Source organism: Trachurus japonicus, chromosome 12 (genome assembly GCF_045865225.1).
Source record: "Trachurus japonicus isolate A0001 chromosome 12, Traja_1.0".
Lineage (NCBI taxonomy): Eukaryota > Metazoa > Chordata > Actinopteri > Carangiformes > Carangidae > Trachurus > Trachurus japonicus.
Genome location: NC_140918.1, coordinates 6289144 through 6311685, shown reverse-complemented (window position 1 = coordinate 6311685; position 22542 = coordinate 6289144).

The window sequence follows — 22542 nt, the reverse complement described above, 5'->3', positions numbered from 1 at the left end:
CATCATAACTCCTTCATGCATTTTCCGATTTGCTCGAAACTTCACGTGTGTGATGAAGGTCCGCCCCTGAGCTCATCTGCCTACATCTGGTTACCGCCCCCTGGTGGATGAACGAAATATTGCGTTTTTTTGCTCCTGCCAGGGTTTTTCTCCCTTCTCACCACAGCCCCCGGGTGCCTAAGGCCCCGCGGTGGCGTGGAGTCGCGAGGGCCCGATCATCGCCGCTTGCGGCTTTAATTATTATTATTATTATTATATTCTCCCTAAAATCGCATTTTTGGGGGCTTCAACATGCCCGAAAACGCGTAAATTTTGGCATGCACATCAGGACTCGCGAAAAATTTGATATTTTAAAGTCGTTGGGAATGGGCGTGGTCAAATGGCTGAATAGCGCCCCCTAGAAAATTTCAAAACATCAGCCCCTCCTTTGCGTTTCACCTACATGCATGAAATTTGGTGGGCTTATAGAACATGGCAAGACACACAAAAAAGCCTCTTAATGACATGGTGAAATCACAACAGGAAGTCGGCCATTTTGATTTGAACTTTTGACCTGTTTGATCTAACTTCTCCTACAGATTTTGTCCGATTGACTTCAAATTGGCTAGAGACCACCGAGATGCCACTCTGATCAAAAGTTGTGCTCCGCAGGTCTCTACGTCAAAGGGCGTGGCTTCTGGGGCCTTGAGGATTTTGGCGACTTTTCGTTTGCTCGCCATTTCACCTTCAAACAGCTCTAACGCCCACATACTTTATCCGATCAACTTCAAACTCACTGGACATGATGACGGCTCCGCCCTGAACGTCCCGATATATTAATTTCCTACGTCGCTCATAGCGCCCCCCGGTGGTAACAGGAAGTGGCCAGGTTTTACCTTAACGTGTACTGATGCCACATAGTTGACCCCATCAACTTCATTCCACTTCTAAAACATGCAGACTAAGGTGGTGAAGCTCCATCATGAACGCTGTGAAGCTACGAGTAATGGCGTCCGTGTGGCGACGCGGCGACCATTCCTCGCCATTAAAATACGTTTGGCTTTTTGATGGCTTTAATGAACTCGTATCATCATGAAAATTGGTACACAGGTCCAGGGTCACGACCTCAACGTCTCCATATGCTCATAGGCGATCTCACTCATGTTGCCCCCTAGTGGAAACAGGAAGTGGCATATTTTACATCAACATTGTCCGATTTCCACGAAACTTCACATGTGTGATGAGGGACTGACCCTGAACACACCTGCACGCATCCCATTACTGCCCCCTAGTGGACGAACCTTTAACTGCTCATAACTCCCTCATGCTTTGTCCGATTTACACGAAACTTCACATGTGTGATGAGGGACTGACCCTGAACACACCTGCACGCATCCCATTACTGCCCCCTAGTGGATGAACCATTAACTGCTCATAACTCCCTCATGCTTTGTCCGATTCACTCCAAACTTCACATGTGTGATGAGGGGCTGACCCTGAACACACCTGCACGCATACCATTACTGCCCCCTAGTGGATAAACCAGTAACTGCTCATAACTCCCTCATGCTTTGTCCGATTCACTCCATACTTCACATGTGTGATGAGGGACTGACCCTGAACACACCTGCACGCATACCATTACTGCCCCCTAGTGGACGAACCATTAACTGCTCATAACTCCCTCATGCTTTGTCCGATTCACTCCAAACTTCACATATGTGATGAGGGACTGACCCTGAACACACCTGCACGCATCTCATTACTGCCCCCTAGTGGATGAACGAAATATTAATTTTTTTTTGCCTCCTTCCTGGTTTTTTCTCCCTTTCACCTTCGCGCCACATCCCCGGCGTGCCTCAGGCCCCGCGGTCGCATGGGTGAGCGAGGGCCCGTCATCGCCGCTTGCGGCTTTAATTCTTATTTATTATTCTTGCGGTCTTTAAACCCCAATTTGGCCCCTTTCCCCAACTCGAAAATGCGTGAATTTTTGGTGGGACGTCCGGCCTCATCCGAAATTCGATATTTTGTGGTGGTCGCACATGTCCGACGCGAAATGGCGAAATAGCGCCCCCTAGAAAGTTGAAAAAAGCCCATAGGGACTTTCGCTAACTTTGTCCTAGACCGACGAAATTCGGTACACTTATCTACCATACCCAGATATACAAAAAAGCCTCTTAATGTCATGGTGAAATCCCAACAGGAAGTCGGCCATTTTGATTTTGATTTTTCCCGCCTAAATTTAACTCCTCCCACAGCGTTCGCCCGATCAAGTTGAAATTAGGTATACCACATCTCCAGACCTAGCTGAGCTTATCTTGTGCTCCGTGAGTCCGTAGGTCAAAGGGCGTGGCTGCCAGCGCTCAATTCACTTTGGCGTGCTCGCCATGTACATACGAGTGGCTCTCACGCCCACATTCTTCATCCAATCAACTTCAAACTTGCTGGACATGATGATGGCTCCGCCCTGAACGTCCCGATATATTAACTTCCCACGTAACTCATAGCGCCCCCCGGTGGTAACAGGAAGTGAACTAAAATTTGGAAAATGTACATACTTTGCCCCATCAACTTCATTCCACTTCTAAAACATGCAGAACCAGTTGGTGAAGCTACATTATGAAGACTGTGAAGCTACGAGTAATGGCGTCCGTGTGGCGACGCGGTGACCATTCCTCGCCATGACAATACGTTTGCCCTTTGGATGGCTTTATTGAACTCGTATCAACATGAAAATTGGTACACAGGTCCAGGGTCACGACCTCAACGTCTCCATATGCTCATAGGCGATCTTACTCATGTTGCCCCCTAGTGGAAACAGGAAGTGCCATATTTTACATCAACATTGTCCGATTTCCACGAAACCTCACATGTGTGATGAGGGACTGACCCTGAACACACCTGCACGCATCCCATTACTGCCCCCTAGTGGACGAACCTTTAACTGCTCATAACTCCTTCATGCTTTGTCCGATTCACTCCAAACTTCACAGGAGTGATGAGGGGCCGCCCCTGAACGCACCACACCACATGCGGTGACTGCCCCCTGGTGGATGAACGAAACATTGCATTTTTGGCCTCCTTCCAGGTTTTTTCTCCCTTTCACCTTCGCGCCACGGCCCCCGCACGCCTCAGGCCCCCGCGGTCGCATGGGTCGAGCGAGGGCCGATCATCGCCGCTTGCGGCTTTAATTTATTTTTATTTTTATTTTCTCTGAGTGCTATACAGAGAACCGGGGCTTTTATTTTGAAAATTCTCCCACACAAACTACAAACTTTCCTCTGTGATTACTGTTCCCTTTATAAAATCTATCTATCTATCTATCTATCTATCTATCTATCTATCTATCTATCTATCTATCTATCTATCTATCTATCTATCTATCTATCTATCTATCTATCTATCTATCTATCTATCTATCTATCTCTATACCTTTACATCTATCTATCCTCCTTTACTTCCTCTCTTCCATCTCTTCCACATATCCTTCCTTTCTCCCTGTCACCCTCATATTTATCCATCCATCTTTCCTTCCTTTCTTCTTTCCATCCACCTTTCTATCTATCCACCCAATCATCCCTACACCCTTCTATCCATCCATTAATCCATCTATCCTTCCGTCTGTCCGCCTCTATCTATCTATCTATCTATCTATCTATCTATCTATCTATCTATCTATCTATCTAGCTATCTAGCTATCTAGCTAGCTATCTATCTAGCTAGCTATCTATCTAGCTAGCTATCTATCTATCTATCCTCATTTTCTTTCTCTCTTCCACCTTTCCATCTATGCATCCACCCATCCATCCTTTCTTCTTTTCTCCCTCCCATCCTCCTATTTATCCATCCATCATCTATATTTCTTTCCTCTATTCCTTTCAACCACCCTTCTGTCCATCTATCCTTCCATCTGTCTGTCCATCATCCATCCATCCTTACACCCTGTTATCCATCCATCCATCCATCCATCCATCCACCCACCCATCCATCCATCCATCCACCCTCCTTTTCTTCCTCTCCTTCACCATTCATCTTCCTTTCCTTTTCCCTCACATCCACTATTCTATCTATCCACCCAACCATCCCTACACCCTTCTGTCCCTCCATCATTCTTCCAGCTCTCTGTCCATCCACCCAACCATCCCAATACCCTTCTATCCATCCCTCCATTCCTCCATCCCTCCTTCTCTGTAGCTCTCCAGTGTTGAGAAGCTGCTCAGCCTAAAACCAGAAGCTCTGGTGTCTCCTCTTCCTCCTCTTCCTCCTCCTCTTCCTCTTCCTCCTCCTCCTTCGTCTCCAGAACGAGACCCAGACTCAGATTTATGAGGCGTTCGAGGCTCCTGCTGAAGCTGGGAATCACAGCTCTAATGGACGACGTCCTGTGGATCCAAAAAACATAAAGAGCGACCGAGCAGGACGCTACAACTCCTCTGTGTGTGTGTGTGTGTGTGTGTGTGTGTGTGTGTGTGTGTGTGTGTGTGTGTGTGTGTGTGTGTGTGTGTGTGTGTGTGTGTGTGTGCACGGGAGCGAGACGTAACGGTTGTCGAACGTTTGTCCTCAAACACTCTTTTTAAAATGCTTTTTTAAACAGCCTGTCGTGATGTGACTTGTTGTCCTTGAAGCCATTCAGATATAAATCGCTGCGTTTTATCGCTTTAATATTACCGCTGCCGCCGCCATCATCAAGACGTGAAGTCACACTGAGAGCTTCTTCTTCTTCTTCTTCTTCTTCTTCTTCTTCTTTTAGACTCACATTTCCACCAGTGTTCATTGGAAAAGAGCCGGTGGTATCAGCCTCTGTGGGCCGACGCACAACCAGGGGACACAGCTGCAAAACCTGTTGTTTTTTGTGTGTTTTTCTCTTTTTTTCTCCCCGATGTTTTACACAAGATATTCATTCACTTTTAGTCTTTGTTTCTCAAACTCTGAGGGAGTTACACTGTGAGTTTCTGGAAACCAGGGAGAGTTGTTGTGATTATCTCTGACAGTTTGTGTGTCTGTGTGTGTGTCTCTGCTCCAGGTGTGTAGCTGCTGTTGTTATCTCTGTGACACAAACAGGAAACATGAATGACTGGTCCCTCACTTTCAGAGATGGACAGAGTACTCGACCCCAGTACTTGAGTAAGAGTACAAATACTACTGGTCAAAATTTACTCTGTTACAAGTAAAAGTAGCTCAGTTGACATGTTACTCGAGTAAGAGTAAAAAAGTACTTGCTTTTAAAGGTACTTAAGTATCCAAAAGTACATGCTTTTAAATTTACTTTAAGTAAAAGTAAGAGTAAGAGTACATTTCTTATTTTTCACATCAATGAATTACTATATTTTTTTTCTAAATGAATTTAAGGACCTTTTAACTCTTGTTTCTGAGAATTAACTCTTTGAAACCAGCTGCACTGATGTGCTGCTTTTAGGGGTTAGGGTTTCCTTCTTTGACAAACACAACTTGTGTTCAATAGTTTTTTAGAAAAAAAAAGAGCAGACCTGAAAGTAACGAGTACTTTTCAGCCTTCCTAGAAATTAACTCGAGTAAAAGTAAAAATATTTGTCTCGGAAATGTATTCAAGTAAGAGTAATAAGTACCAAAGAAATCTAATACTCAAGTAAAGTACAAATCCTCTAGATATGTACTTAAGTACAGTACTCAAGTAAATTTACTCTGTTACTGTCCACCACTGCTCACTTTATCGTGTCTCCGCCCGGCCTGGTCCCGGAAACACGTCTGCAGTGTTTTCTGAAGTTGTTTGTGTTTTTGCTTGCGTTTTAGTAAGTTGCAGTGTATTTTACAGTGAAGTGCATTGAGCCCTCAAGGCCACCGTAGCAGAGGCCAGACAGTTTACTTACATGAAACTGAGCTGCAAAGACGTGCTGACGTGAAAGAACTACAGTGCAGAATAAGAGAGGAGGAGGAGGAGGAGGAGGAGGAGGAGGAGGAGGTGGTGGTGGTGGTGAGAGGAGAGAGCAGAGGGGTGAGGGAGGGGCAGAGGGGAAGGGCTGGTATTGATCATCCGCCAGGTGTGATGGATAGCGCAATAAGTGGCAGCGGCCAGCGGAGGAGAGGAGAGAGTGATTTCTGCTTTTCAAAGTCCTGATGAATGAGAGCGTCGGGAGGAGGAGGAGGAGGAGGAGGAGGGGGAAGGGTTGTCGTCCAGACGCCGGTGCATGATGGACTGCTGTGTCAGACGGAGAGAGAGAAAGTGAAAAAGAGAAAAGAGGAGGTGAGGAGGAAAGACAAGGGCTGAGGAAGAGGGTGAATTAAGGGATGGATGGATGGATGGATGGATGGGGAGGAAGGAAAGTGTAAGAGGAAGGTAAGTGAGGGGGGGAAGTGGGGTGAGATTTTAAAGACGGGGGTCAATAAAGAGGAAAAGAGGAAAGAGGAGGTGACGGAGAGAAAAAAAAGAGAGAGAGATGAGGGCAGGAGGCGACAGCAGAGTGAGTTCATCTTTATTAATGGCCAAAGAGCAGAGAGGGAGTTATTAAAAAGGAAAAAGATGAATGAAAGAATGAGTGGGAACGAGGGAGGAGAGGGAGGGGGAGATGTGATATACGCCCCCTCCCGGCGCTCTGAAATCCAATAACAACACTGAGGAATGGGCCGAGACTGGAGGAGGAGGAGGAGGAGGAGGAGGAGGAGGCACTCACAGAGACAGACAAACACATGACGAGCGTCGTTTTCATTTCTTCATTAACACTGATAATTATATGTTGTATGTCTGACATTATTGAAAACACACTGATAAGACCAAGAAAAATGAAATAACATTTTATGTAGGCTACTTCTGTGTTGTTTTCAAATTACATATTCACACTAAATGAACTCTACATATAATATATATACAAATGATAACCTGCTTTTTTATTAAATAAATATCAGTAACAGGCTAATTTAAATGTTTAATGAGGACTTCATGTTGGAACATCGTCCTTATTTACAGAGTAGAAGAATAAATGAAAAGACAATAGAAGAGCAGACAGTGATAGATGTTAAATTATGACAAATCAATATAAATTTTTATGATTAAAGGGATAGTTCACCCAAAATTCAAATTTCACTCATTATCTACTCACCCTCGTGTCGACTAAGGGCTGGGAGAAGTTTCAGAGTCCTCTGTGGCTTCTCTGAGTTACAGTGGGGCTCCGTGCAGCACTGCATGTCCATATGACGATAGCGAACGGGGCTCACTATTCTTCGTCCAAAAGACACCGGTGCAAATCCGCTACAAACAAGCTTAAAATATAGACTTATTTAATTTTTTTCGGAACAATTTCTCGTGTCTGGGCTTCAATACAAGAGGGACATTACAGACGAGCACTATGGAGGGTATTTGGATGTTTTTTGGTGTGTCTTTTTGGACGAAGAAAAGTGAGCTCCGTTCTCAACCGTCATATGGACATGCAGTGCTGCACGGAGCCCCGCTGTAACTCAGAGAAGCCACGGAGGACTTTGAAACTTCTCCCAGCCCTTAGTCGACATGAGGGTGAGTAGATAATGACTGAAATTTGAATTTTGGGTGAACTATCCCTTTAATAATGCACATAAACATATTACTATATATAATGTAGATTGTTATAAAGTCAATGCTCTCTGTAGTTACAGTTGAGCCTTTAGCTGAATGTACAGTATCGAGATTTTTGTCCCTTTCCAGATAGCCTACCGTACAACTGTATTTAGAAGTTGTGCAGACAGCTTCCTGTTAGTGGGGTTTGACAATAAGCTGAGTTTGTTTGGTTTATTAGAACGAACGTCAATAGCCTATCACATGATTCATAGGGGTGGTTAATTGGCCCAATTTCCCGATTCGATTCGATTACGATTATTGAAGTCTCGATTCGATTACAGACCGATTTTCGATTATCAATGATTATTGTCATGATTATTATCAGTCAGTTGCTGAATTATTATTAGCCTATTTTTATTTATTGAAAACCACATATAAATTTTCTCTTTGTGCGTTGATTGCTTGTTGGCTCATTTTTTGATTCTTGGATTTTTTGTTACAATAAGTTAACTGATCATGGACCCTTTGTATTTTTGGACGTGTCACAAAGGAGATTTAAATTAGTAAGTCACTTTTTTTGAAAGACAGATGCAACACATATTTTACAGTAGGCTTTAGATAATGTACACATAAAAACAGAACACAACACACGTAACTAGTGATCAAATAATATTGCTCTGGAACAACCAGCTTGCACACATTTTACTTTAGCCTACTGTTATAAAAACAGAGCAAGCTGTGTAACTTCAACTTCAGTGATCAAATCATTGCTCTGGAGCAACCAGATTCTTATGGAGGAAGACCAGCTGGTCCTCATGTTGTGACGTGTTAACAGCGCTAAAGCCAGAATTAAAACAGTTTTTAGCAGCTTTACTGCTATGGTTGTAGCGATGCTAATTTCTGTTAGCCCGTCTATGGTGTTTTATATTATACAACGTTAGCATTAAGCTAGCGGACTTTATGCTTCAAAAGCAAGCTCACTGCTGTCTGTCCCATAGAAAAACATGACAGCGGCAGCCTAGTTTGGAACATGAACCACGTGACCGCGCTGGCGGCGACATCAAAAGCTGTCGCCACTCAATTGTATCGATCTTGTCTCGCTCCGGCACCGTTAGCACCTGGTTAGCACCTTGTTAGCACCTACACACTTGCTCGCTGGCTCAGTTACACAGCCTCTTGTTATGACAGACAGACCGCTCCACCTTGTGGTTAAATCCTGTATGACATCCAGTAACAGGAGGACTCGCCTTTGTATTACAATTTGAAAAATATAAAAAAAAATAAAAAAATTGAAAAATATAAATAATCGATTTTTGGAAAATTAAAGCAGATATCAGTGGAATGTTTTTGTTAATATAAGTCCTAAATAGTCCTATTTTCCGTCAGCAATCACTTACATGAAGTATTTCAGCCTAAACACGAGTCTCTCCGTCACTCTGCTCTGCTGTAACCCGAGGAGAAAATTTTCCTTGTGGGATACAAGTGTTATCCAATGAGGGGAGAGAACGGCATGAAGGGCTGTGTGTGCAGCCAAGGGATGCGCGTGAATGTGGTGACGTAGCACGAGGACCAATTGATGCCTGACAAGGGCGGGGGCTGCTAACTCATGGTGCGTTCAAGGAAACTCGTACTTTGTGTTTTTCCTTCCTGTGAAGTCATACCAGTTCGATCTGGTACGAGTTCACGGGTCGGAAGTTACGAGTGGCCGTTATAGGGAACTTTCACAGACAACAGGACGGTAAAAACACGAGCTACGGGTTACCTGGAACGCTACCAAGTCGTAGTTGTGACTTGAAGCTGTAACTTACGGTTTCAAAAGCCTGCCTTGAACACAGCATTAGCCGAAACGGCCGTGCCGATGATATCTGCTTTAATAATCGATTCATAATCGGTCATTTAATAATCGCGATTAATCGATTATCGATTTTTTTCACCACCCCTAATGATTCACATGTTATTGATCTGATGGACTGTTAGCTTGGCGTTAGCTCAGCTGGGTCTGTCACTATTTTATGTCTCTGAAAACACTTAATAAATCATCATTACTTCATCATTACAACTGATAAAACAATCACACATTGCATATCCTACAGCCCTGATTCTCAGTATAAACAGAATAATCTGTTTGTTTGTTGACATATAAGTTTATCTCACCTTCTGCATTTAGAAATGAACTGCTCCAATTACAACCAAATGATGCTGAATCTGGGAGGCTATTTGGGGAATAAATTGGGAGTTTACCAACCCATAAAACAGCACTATTAATGTGTCAGCAACAGCAGTAAAATTTTAAGTTTTTAGAAACAATATATTGGCTAACCTTTTTAAATAGGATATATATTACTAAAGTTTAAACCAGAGCCACAATACTGACACGGCTAAAAGGTCATATTTTTATAAATATGTTTATATAGCCTGTTTTTATTGCAGGATAACTTTTCTCAGGGACTAACCTGTTAGACAGCAGCCAGGATTAATGTTGTTATTCCAGCGATCCCTCTTCAGGTAGGACCCAGTTAATGGGGGAAGGCAATAAGAGTGGCTAACAGTGGCTGTAATTCTGCTGAGAGCAGCTTTGCTTTGTAAAACTGATTTGCTCAGGACAGAGGAGTCGTTAAGCACCGCGGCCGAGCCTCCCACATCCTAATGCCTCTCTAATCTCCTTTGGTATCACTAATTCTTTTCGGTCTATACCGCCATTAAACTTTTTCACAGGTTGTTGGCAATGAATTAAATTACCCTGGATGTATTGAGCAAGCTAACCATAAATTGGCCTTTGCTGCCCACAGTGGTGCAGGTGGGGAAGCTGAGCTGAACACACACACACCGGTTAACTGGCTGCAGCTGCACAACAGAAAATGCAAAAAGTCAAGATACACAGACTCCTGTAAGCTTCAGCTTCTACGGAAAATAGATTAATGTCATTTAAACACTTAATACGGCCACATTTTAAATAATGTGCCCGTATTCATAATGTTTAAACTGTATATGAGCAAACTAGGAGTAGAGCGGATGTAGCCTATAAGACAAATTACACCAGGGGATAATAAAATATGTTTTGATCTTAAATTCAAACCACACAAACGAAAATCGAAATAATTTCATTTTGAAACAGGTCAATAATTGATCTTGTTGAGAGGCAGAATGACCTACCTACTTTTCTACCTACCTACCTACTTTCCCTACGTACTTCTTTATTGCCTACCTACCTACTAGGGCTGAACGATTTATCGTTTTCTGATCGAAATCGCGATTTCAAACAGCGCGATCACGTGATCGTCAAAGCTGCGATTTTTTTTAGTGCTCCTGACTGACCTAGGATCTGTTTTCGACTATTTCACACATGCATGCCGTCTCCGTGCCATCCTGCCACTTCTGTCCCATATGATGGTGACTGTCGTTCACACTCCAACACAGTAGGTGGCGGTACTGCACCTTAATGTTGGTGCGCCGGCCGCCAGAGAAGAAGAGCGGCCGGCTGCAGCATGCAGAGATCACATGATCACAACAACAACACAGACACGGGTGCATGGACAGGTCGCGCTTGCCCGCTAATACGCTATATTGCTCTAAAGGTCGGTGGTCAGATTCTTCTGGAGGAAGACCAGGTGGTCCACATGTTGTGCCGTGTTACGGTCAGGTTACGGTGCGTTCACACCGGGCTCGAGTAACAGTGCTAAAGCCAGCATTAAATTAACGATGCTAATTTATGTTAGCCTGTCTATGGCGTTTTACATTATACGTTAGCATTAAGCTAGCGGGCTTTATGCTTAGTTGTGACACTGGCTGTGTGTTTTGAACGTTGTTTCAAACTATGTGGGTTTGATTAAACATCTTTGATGCTTAAATATTGCTGCTTAATATATTGCTTTACTCCTCTTTTTATTTTATGTATGCCATTTTTACTGTAAGGCAGGCTATAATCTTCAATTTGGAGTGACAAATAAAACCTTGAAGCAAGAAGATTTTTGCCTTTTGTTTGACATTGATGTACATACAGTAATTCAATAACAGTTGTAAATAAGGTTTAATTTTTAATATTTTACAGTTCAAAAGTAAGCTCACTACTGTCTGTCCCATAGAAGAACATGACAGCAGCAGCCTGTCAGTCAGCAACAGGAGGATCTCCTTTGTATTAGAATTTGAAAAATATAAATCGTTTTTTTTCCACCACCCCTAATATCGGATCAATATCGGTATCGGGCCGATATTGAAGGCTGCAATATCGGTATCGTATCGGAAGTGAAAAAGTGGTATCGGGACATCCCTAAATGTTACTGTACATTATGTATATTGCACTGAAACATGATTTGAAGAAAATCGTGAAACAAATCGAAATCGAAAAATCTGCCAGAAAAATCGCAATTAGATCTTTTCCTAAAATCGTTCAGCCCTACTACCTACCTACCTATTCTCCTGCCTACCTACTTTCCTACCTACCTATATACCTCTTTATCGCCTACCTACTTTTCTACCTACCTATTTACTTCTTTATCTACCTACCTACCTTCCTACCTACCTATATACCTCTTTATCGCCTACCTACTTTTCTACCTACCTATTTACTTCTTTATCCACCTACCTACCTTCCTACCTACCTATCTACCTCTTTATCGCCTACCTACTTTTCTACCTACCTATTTACTTCTTTATCTACCTACCTACCTACTTTTCTACCTACCTATTTACTTCTTTATCTACCTACCTACCTACTTTTCTACCTATCTACCTCTTTACGTACCTACCTACTTTTCTACCTACCTACCTACTTTTCTACCTACCTATCTACCTCTCTATCACCTATACCGACCGACCGACCGACCTATACCTACTTACTTTTCTACCTCTTTATCTACCTATCTACCTACTTTTCGGGGAGCATACATCAGTTCGACTGCCCAAAAGTCTGACGGCTCATTTTTCCGACTACCCATTCTACAGGTTAGGTTTAGGGTAAGGTTAAGGGTTAGGGCTACTTAAGTCGAAGAAATGGGAGGTCAGACTAATGGACGCAAAGATAAAGAAATGTATGGTCGGAGTCGGTAGTCGGACAGACGTCATGCGCCCCTACCTTTCTACCTCTTTATCTACCTACCTACTGTATCTACTACCTACCGACCGACCACCTACTTTCCTACCTACATACCTACCTTCCTACCTTCTTACCTCAAAACTTTCTTACCCACCTTTCTACCTACCGACATACTAACTTAGGGACTGTTCGTTATTTATCATCAGTGCCACCGGAGGGATTCACAGGACTTTTTTTTTTTTTACATGACCCCCCTGTCGGAGTCAGTAAATTTTAACATGACCCTGCATTAAGCCTTATCAAAAGATACATGTGTGTGCCTCCATGTGTAAGAAAGAGAGGGAGGGAGAGAGAGAAAGTAGATATAACATGCTAACTGTTAGCTACCGTAGCTCAGGCGTCGGTCTCCCGTCAGGTAAAAGCTGCCGTTTATATCTCAAATGTAGTTCATGAAGTTGTTGAAGCTGTTGAAATGTAGTTCATGAAGTTGTCTCCGGTAGAGTTATCCATCACTACAGTTGAATTAGCCGCTAAACTGCTGGATGCAAAGTCTTCATTTAGTTCTTGGTGAAGCGGTTAGCATCGTCGCCTGTGGTGCGGGACACCCGGGTTCGAACCCCACTCAGGGCAGACCAGAGCAATATAAAATAACGTTGTGATTTGGGGGCTGTTGCTCTCATTGTCATCAGTGCTTGCAGCTTTGAAATGTCCCGTTTTTGTTTTGTTTTTGTTTTTTGCGGGCATTGCAAAAGTGTCCTCCAGACAAAAAGTTGAATGACCCCCCTCGCTGACCTTTTTTTTTTTACTGGACCCACCCCTCAACAAAGAATATTATGACCATAAATAACGAACGGTCCCTTACCTACCTACGTATCTACGTAGAAGTTTAGAAGAGTCTCAAGCGATGTTCACATGTAAGGTGTCTTTTATCTCAAATTTTTTATCTGAACTTTTATCCACATTAAAACTCAGTTTGAGGTCACTGAAAACAATAATTTCTGAGAACTCTGGTTTCTTGTTTGCGGCGTTTTCGCTTCCCAGACGTCATGTGACAATGCATTGACGTCAGGTGTGCGACTGTGAGATTTTATATATATAATATTACACTGTGTGTATTTATCTGGGTTCGTGTAGATAAAGATCTTTATGAAAACAAATGGAGTGGGGGAAAGCTATGCGTATGGCGTCAGAGCATCCTTTGAAATACCTCCATACTGTATCAAATGTGATGCTAACACATGAAAGGCAGAAACTAAAGCCGTCCTCTCTCTCTGCTGACACACATTCATCATCACCATTGTTTTTTTTCTGTGGCTCTCCAACCTGATGCGACCTCACACAGTCGTCGGCAGCGATGTGATGCAGGACTTGGCCCTGGATGTATAAAAACCAGGTGGGCAAACCTGCCAGCAGCTCAATTATCTGTCATTAGCAGGCGGCAGCGGCGCGGGCTCGGGGCTAATTTGACAAGCTAAACCCGATGCTCTTTCACAGTGGACCGCTTCAATGGACATGAGTAAATATATTCTCAGGCTAATGCGTATAAATAGAAGAGCGGTGTTTGAACAGCTGAGAGAAAATGAAGGGCTGGGGAGCGTGGGTAGGCTACAGCAGACAGAAACAAGAGGAAGGCCTGAGCTCTGAGCGGCTCGATGAGAGTCGACCTACTCGTGAAAAGAGGCCGGTGAACGGCGTCGAACCTTCTGATAGTATCTCAGTGGACGTAGTGGAGTGACCGGGGGGGGTTTAATCTTCCTTGAATCCCTTTTCTTCTCCCAAACCGGCTTGTTCACACTGATTGAAATAATCCTGCCGCCTTATCTCTGCTGCGCCCCGCTCAATAATTAATTCATGATTAGTTGGCGTTTGTGTACGTTGGAAAACAGGCAGGTGTTGACAGGACTATCCGGTCTTAACCCCCCCACCTCTGCTGTCACGTCTCATTTGTTGTTATTTACATTTACATAGTTTTGTTTTCAGATTTAAAAACTCACACATATGCTTATTTATGTAATTACAAATTGAATGTCTTGTTTCTTGAACACATGAACTGCCACCAAAGGCAAACATACAAACAAACAAACAAACCCATAGGCCATTTGTTCAGCAGCAAAAATGTGTCACAACATTGTTTTGCATTATCAGCACCATAAGTGTAGTGTTGCCATGGAGAAGGCCCAGACAACCAATCACATTCTCAAGATCAAAAATCACATACATTTTAAAATTCACACTGAAATCACATTATCTGCACATATAATCGCAATATGACGTAACTTTTTGTATATTGTGAAGCCCCAGTATCACTTTATAACATGAAAAGTTTATAATTCACACAATATGTTTCTCGTGCAACAATAAGTATATTTTCAACAGGGATGAGAAATGATGAGATATTATTTGTACCAATGCCAGTATCAGTTCTACTTATAAATACCTATAGAGGTTTTCAGTGTCAACAGCGCTGGTTTATTAATTTTATTGTATAAACATTTAAACATTTCACAATATAATGTGATTAAATTGTTACAACATGATGAAAATATATTGTAATGACATAAGAAACTTTGTTAGAACAATAAACTTTTCACATTATAACATGATACTTTTATTTTTACCTTTTTTACACTAACAAGTCACCTTGGATTTGAATCAGACTCCACGTTAGTCAAGCTTTTTCAATCGGATGCAAATTTGAATCTGTGCATTCATGTATGGATGGACGGTCTTTACAGTCAGTAAAGTCTTTATAGGCATGCTGGGAGGAACATGAGGTTCTCCCTCTTTAAAATAAAGGCATGAGAGAAAAGACAGAGAGGATAGAGAGAGATAAACAGAGTGAGAGACTGAGAGAGAGAGATGTGTCCTGCTGTCGGTCGGTCTGAGTGAGGATGGACACTCCTGTCTGACACATCAGGGGGAAAAAAAACCCAAAACAATAGTGACAGAGAAACAGGAAGTGACACGAAGGGCGAGAGATCTCTCATCACCTCGACATCCTGTGAGAAACCTCTGGATGGAGACTGAGTCAGCGGGTCAGACGCTGAAGGACTGTCACTGCAGATACCAGCTGTTGACATCTGGCTGCTGCAGGAGACACAGTTTAATGTGTTTCTACCACCACACATACAGTACAGCACGTGTTATTCACATGGAAATAAAGTCAGTTACGGTATCAATGATTTAATCATCAATAATCTCATCATTTGAGTTGCCAGGTTGTACCCCTCCCCCAGAATGACTTATTATGTAAATAAATTCCCATCTGGTTTATGTGTTGAATGAATTTGTTCTTTCACTTTTGTCTCCATGAATTCAGACAGTTTCTTTTTCTGGAGGAGGCCTATTGGTAACACTTTGCAATAAGGGTCCCTTAATTAACGTTAGTTAGTACGTTATTAAGCATTAATTAACTGTTTACAGATATATTAACAATCATTATTATGTATTACTTAGGATTAGGAAACACATTAATTAATGTAGCCTATTAGTAAGCAGTTATTTAATGTTTACTACTAATAATAATAGTAATAATAAAAGTTTAATAATGTAGGCCTAATTAGTTATCATTTTATATGCATTACTCAGCATTAATTAACACATTAGTTTATATATTAATGCTTAATAATGTACTAACTAACGTTAATTAAGGGACCCTTATTGTAAAGTGTTACCGGCCTATGTATTTTTGTTGTTTTTCCCAGCATGCGTAGATGCCACTTGTCAAAAAGTACGATATTTAGGTGGTGTAGAAGTATAAATGTAAAATGGTAAAGTACAAGTATGTGTACCTTTGCTGTCCCAGAGTTTTGGGTACAAAATATATCCTTTTATGGATCAATACATCAAATAAAACAAAAAGGACTTGAAGACTTGAACACTACTCTTTTAGTTTTCTGCCAATATGAACAATATGTGTCTTTTTTTTTTTTTTTAATAGTTTGCGTAGTGCCAGAGGAGTGAGTGATTGATTGGTTCTTCCTTCCTTTCTCCCCTGATGACCTCTGACCCCGATACCGCGTGACGTACAGTATCAGGAGTGAAGCCGAGCTCGGTCTGACCTGTTGATCCTCACGCCGCGCTAACACAACCCAGAGACATTCCTCTACTTGTTCTGGCGCTGATGCTGCGAAGACCGACTTCTATCCTTGGGAATAACCTGGTTTTCCTCCTCCTCCTCCTCCTCCGTTCTCCGTGTTGACCAATATCAGGGTTTTTCCACTTTCTTTTTTTCCCCCCTCGGAGAACATGTGGCATCAATCGTTTCTTTTGGCCAGACTCTCCCACTTTAATCCTTCTTCTTGTGAGACAGAGCGAAAAGAGAGAGGGGGGAGAAAGAAAGATGGGAGTGTCAGCGAGGAAGCACACGGCAGCTGAGGGTCATTAATCACTGTCATGACGGAGAGAGACGGAGGATGAAAGACATGAGAGATGGAGCGCGGCAGACATGGCAGGAATCTCTCCGCAGAGATGAGATGAATCGGCCCCATTCAGCGGCCTTCGCTTTGTTGTTCATACGAGGCTGCGACATCACATCCTGAAGCTGCTCTGAGTCAGTGAAGCAGCGGCGTCCCGCTCAAAAGAGACGGGAAGTGAACGCATCACGCTCCCGACCGCTGAACAAATATGGATTGTGTGTTGAGTTACTGCCTGTCTGTCCAGCAGCTCTCACAGGCCGTGGGGGTCTCATGGTCGGAGGCAAGACAGTGTTCAAAGTCCAGGTCTGGACCCCCAAACTGTCTGATCAGAAAAGGTTCAAAAACCCCGGGATGTTCGTACAACTTGTTGTTCCAGTCTCCAGATCAAAAGTTTATAAGGAAACCTGAATGAAAAGGCACTCAGCTGAACTTTCACTTTGCCCCGAGCTCTGGTGCTGAAAAATGAAGCCAACATGATGGAAGAACAAAAAAAACGGCAGTTCCTCTAATGACCACTAGAGGCTGGCTCCATTGACTCAAAGTGAAAATGTCAAACTTTATTGAAGAAATACCGTCTATGAGGTGTCCAGAACAACATACTAAAAGTCCTAAGAAATCCTAGTTGGGGAAATATGTTTAATTTTCATCAATCTAAAGTCTATGGTGCCAATACGGCCAGAAAACAATACACCCCAATGGGGCAATTTTTTTCCTTTACAGTCCTATCACAATGAAACTTTACACAATGACAGTATCCATGAAATGTAACATTTTTTGTATTACAAGTTTATTTGAAAATTAATTTAAATATGCAAATGAGCAATACACTAACCAAATATGCCCAAAATACACCACCATTATGCTAAGTTTCCAGCTTCAATTTTATAAATTGAGTTTGAAATTACTCATAAATGTTATATTAAAAAGTAGTCAAAACTGACCAAACAAGGTGGTTAAATTTTGTATCCTTCCTCATAATCTCATTTTTTTTTAATGTTGATATTGAGTCTGATATTGTAAATTGGATGCGTTTTATTAAACAGGCAAACAGCCAGGGTAAGAGCTCACCAGTTCACCATTTGCACCAAATTTCTGACATTTCTTACTTAAAAAAGTATGTTTTCTGTTGGCTCCAGGGGATTGTTTTGACTTTGGTAAAACTTTGGAAATAAATAAAAACTTCTTACAGACCCGAACCAAGTAAGTATGGGATATATATAACATAATCACAATTCGCTAGAGGTTCAGGGATTGAAGGACAGACAGTGTGAAGGTTCACTAAGCATCCCCTCTAAACAAAGGTGTTGTCAGATCGATCCAGACCTCCTCCTGCCCTTGGGGAAGACATTGAACCTCAAGTTTCTCCTCACTTTGTGGTTTCTTTGGGTAAAAGTCAAACGTGCTGTCTCCTTTTCTAAACATCTAGAGCAAGTCGCACAAGCTGCAGCTGAGTTTCTGTCTCGAGCCTGGAGTCTCAGTGATTAATGAGGTGTTCCTATACTTCTGGAGCAGCAGTAAACCCAGTAGTTCCAGTTTTGGAGTCGAGCGGCACCACACAGGCCGGGCCACTGGGAGAAACACTAATGAACATATGCAGTGGGCCGTATACAGCACTGAAGCAACCCTGGAGGCCAGAAAGCTTCTTTTGGATTATGTGTGTTGGCGCCATCTTCCCGTCTGGTATCCAGGTCTTATAACACAGCCATGGGAAACAAGAGAGAGAGAGCATTATTTAAAAACAGGGGATAACAGAGCATTGAGTCTTAAGTAGTTCAGGTGGAGAGAAAGAAGCTCTTTGAACCCCAGCTTTTCTCTCACCGTTTGCTGACCGTGCATGGCGTGAAGTGAAGCGATTGACGCTTTTAAGGTTTCTGGTTTGGGAAAGTGACAGAAATGAAATTAAAAATCAACACCGACCACCCTCGCCAGTCTCGCTCCTCACTCTCCCCACTTTTAAGCCATTTTTAGCCATTTTCCACCAACTGAATGTTCAACAGAGCTGTGAACAGACGATCGATGATGCAAAGTCATCCACAAGTTTAGCTGTGTGTTAGTTTGATGAAAATTGGGATTAAAAACTAAACTAATGGCAATTATTGATCATGTAACCTGCAACTGTCTGTTTTGTGGGTCTTCAGACTGATTTATGAATCTGATTTGTCCTGCAAACTTTCATCAAACCATGTAACATGATTGTGAATATTTTAATAATGTGTATAATTGTTTTTGATTGTTATTTTTTTTGTCATTTTATGTCTTTATTTGATAGGATAGTGTGGAGAGACAGGAAAAGGAAGATGACATGGAAAGTTGAAGCAGGGAATCGTTGCCCAAAGCTTCCAAGGCTATCCAAAAATAATGTAAATATGAAATCAAAAGAAAATAATATCATGCTATCATATCATACATCAAAATAAAACATAAATTTAGATTCTGAGCAGTTCTGATGAGTTTTGTAACACTGACATATCCAGCAGAGAGCTGATCCAACCAGCTCTGTTATGTAAACAGTGGTGGTGGATGTTTGTCAGGTTGCTATGGAAACACTCACTCCCTCATGCTGTACGTTAGATTACGAAACTAAAAGACAGGTATTTGCTAAAATGCAGGTGCAGGTGAATTAGATTCCATTAGATTCATGCAAAAATACAGGTTTCCACCATGAAATACCCCAAAATATATTAAATATGAATTTCTCTTTCTATTCTTTTTTTTGGGGGAGAACATAGGGTTATGTGATTTAGGGAGCAGATGCTCTGAAACAGAAAAAAAATGCAGTTTAATTTCATCTTAACTTTAAATTATACAGAGAAGAGAGGGAGGAAAAGGGTAAAAGCAGAAGAAGACTGAGCGTGATAGGAGCTCCTTTCTGCTGCCCACACTTCATACCACGACTCGGGCCCCGCTGCGCTGCGGCCGACTCCTCAATACGAACCAGATCCCTGAAATCACGATACTTTATTATTCCGGCCATCCTGCAAATCTATAACATCCCTTAGCTTCAAAAGTGGAACGTGTGGATTGCATGTTCTGTATATATTTTTCTTGCCTCAGGCGGAGACGTTGGGGTGGAAGAGGGAGAAGAGAAAAAAAAAAAAGAAGGGAGAGAAAAAGTTAAGAGTATGATGAATGTGTTCTGGCCAGAGGAGTGTGGGTGGTCTGTATCTGTCAGCGCTGCTATTACAGCAGACAGCAGAGTTACAGGCCAATAAGCCGCACTATCATCACCATCATCAGCACCAGATCCTCTTACAACAGCTCTCAGCTGTCCACATCAGCCCCGACAGCACAAACATGTACTTACCCAGAGTGCTCGGCACTTGAACGTCTCGCATTAAAAAACATTTGGCTGTTTCGCCGCATCTTCTTAAAGGGACGGTTCACCCAAAATCACAAATGACACAAATCTCGCATGCACCCACATCTGGTTTTGCCAAAGTCTTAACTCATATGATGTGAATTTTTTCCACATTAAAATGTCTTACCCTTATTTCATGTGTATTTCTTTTGAGTTGTGTACTTTGGTCATCCAAAATGTTACCAGATATTTTCAAACCGAGAAATCATGGTAACGTGCCGTGTTATCTGATCACACGACAATGATGTCATATTGATGTGGTTGGTGCAAGAAGCTCAAAAATTTATTTAATCCAGTTCGAAGCCACGTTTTCTTTTAACTACCATATATTTTAACCAGATGAAAGATTTTAGTCATCAGACGCCCGGATCTTAGTAAAGCCGCCTGTGTCTGCCAAAAGAAAACTTGAAAGATGAAACTGCTTTAAAATGAGTTTCTACCAGTTTTAACCCTCTGGTCTGTTGGTTATTGAGAGGATGACACGTCTGTTGGTAATTCAGCCGTTGATGAAAGTTATTTCATTGTATTAGTATAATGCTAAAACCTCAGATAACTCCACTGCCTTAACAACTTAGCTTCACAAATTAACTTTACAGTTTAACAACTTAACTTCACTTAGTTCAACAACTTAACTTGGCTCAGTAACTTGACAACTTAACTTTACAATGTAACAACTTAACAATTTAATGTAGCTTAACAATTTAACTTCATGACTTAACAACTTAACTTAGCTCAACAACTTAACTTTACAATTTAACTTTAACCTCACTTAGTTCAACAATTTAACTTGGCTCAGTAACTTGGCAACGTAACTTAACATCTTTACTTTACAACTTAACTTAGCTCAACAACTTAAAGCAGAAGTAAGCGATCCGGTCGTTTTGGCTAATGCTGCGTTCCAGGCAGGCTTTTCAAACCGTAAGTTACAGCCTCAAGTCACGACTTACGACTTTGTAGCGTTCCAGGCAACCCACTCGTGTTTTTCCGACCTGTTTTACCTGTGAAAGTCACTATAACGGCCACTCGTAACTTCCGACCCGTGAACTCGCACCAGATCGAACTGGTACGACTTCACAGGTCGGAAAAACACGAGTTACGAGTTGCCTTGAACGCACCATAACGTCTTGTCAGCCGATGGAGTTAGCAGCCCCCGCCCTCGTCATGGATCTATTGGCCCTCGTCCCTACGTCACCACATTCACGCGCATCCCTTGGCTGCACACACAGCCCTTCATGCCGTTCTCTCTCCTCATTGGATAAAACTTGTAGGATACGAGAAAAGTTTTCTCCTCGGCTCAGAGCAGAGCAGAGGGACTGACAGACCCGTGTTTCGGTCCAAACACTCTATGTAAGTGATTGCTGTTGGAAGATATAACTATTTAAGACTTATATTAACACAAAAATATCGCTTACTTCTGCTTTAACTTTACAATTTAACTTAGCTCAACAACTTAATTTATCTCAACAACTTAACTTAGCTGTGGAAAACTAAAGAAAAACTCCAAGTCTCACCAACGTATCTTAGCTACTTAACAACTTAACTTTACAGTTTAACGACTTAATGTAACATCTTGTCAACTTGAGAAGCTTAACAACTTAATACAACTTGACTTAATTTAGTGAATTAACGTCTTAATTTGATTTAACCACTGAACTTAGCAACAGATGATCTCCATGCAGCTGTTGTGCTGAACACTGAGGAGATGACAGAAGTGTCTCCACAAATAAACGTTGATGATAAATGAAGCTGCTGACACGAGCGCTGTCAGGTTTATTTAGGTGACACAAAGGCAGAAATGAGGGGGCATGGTTTACTACCATTGAAGTAATGTACAGTATATGTGAAAATTAGCATGAAGACTCAACCTCACAGGGATTAGTGTGTTGCCAACAGCAGCAGCAGCAGCAGCAGCTCTCTGGTAAACAAACTATTGCTAATAAAATAGCTCCAATGTATTTTGCTTTGCTTTGCCTCGCTTTCATTTTTTGTTGCTATTAATCGTCCATTATAAAGACGATTTATCTGCCGCTGGATTAAATCGTGCTCTTGTGTGGATTATCCGGGGTGACAGGGACAATTGTTCCTGGAAAGAGAGAAACCTCAAAAACCTGGACACACAAAAACCAAAGCGAATATGCACGGATAAATGAGAAAGTGTTGGCTGCAAAATTGAAAAACACAAGAGAAGAGAGTGATACAAGTGATAATCCACATGTTTCTCTCACAGCACTCCCTCCTTTTCCCTCCCCTGCTG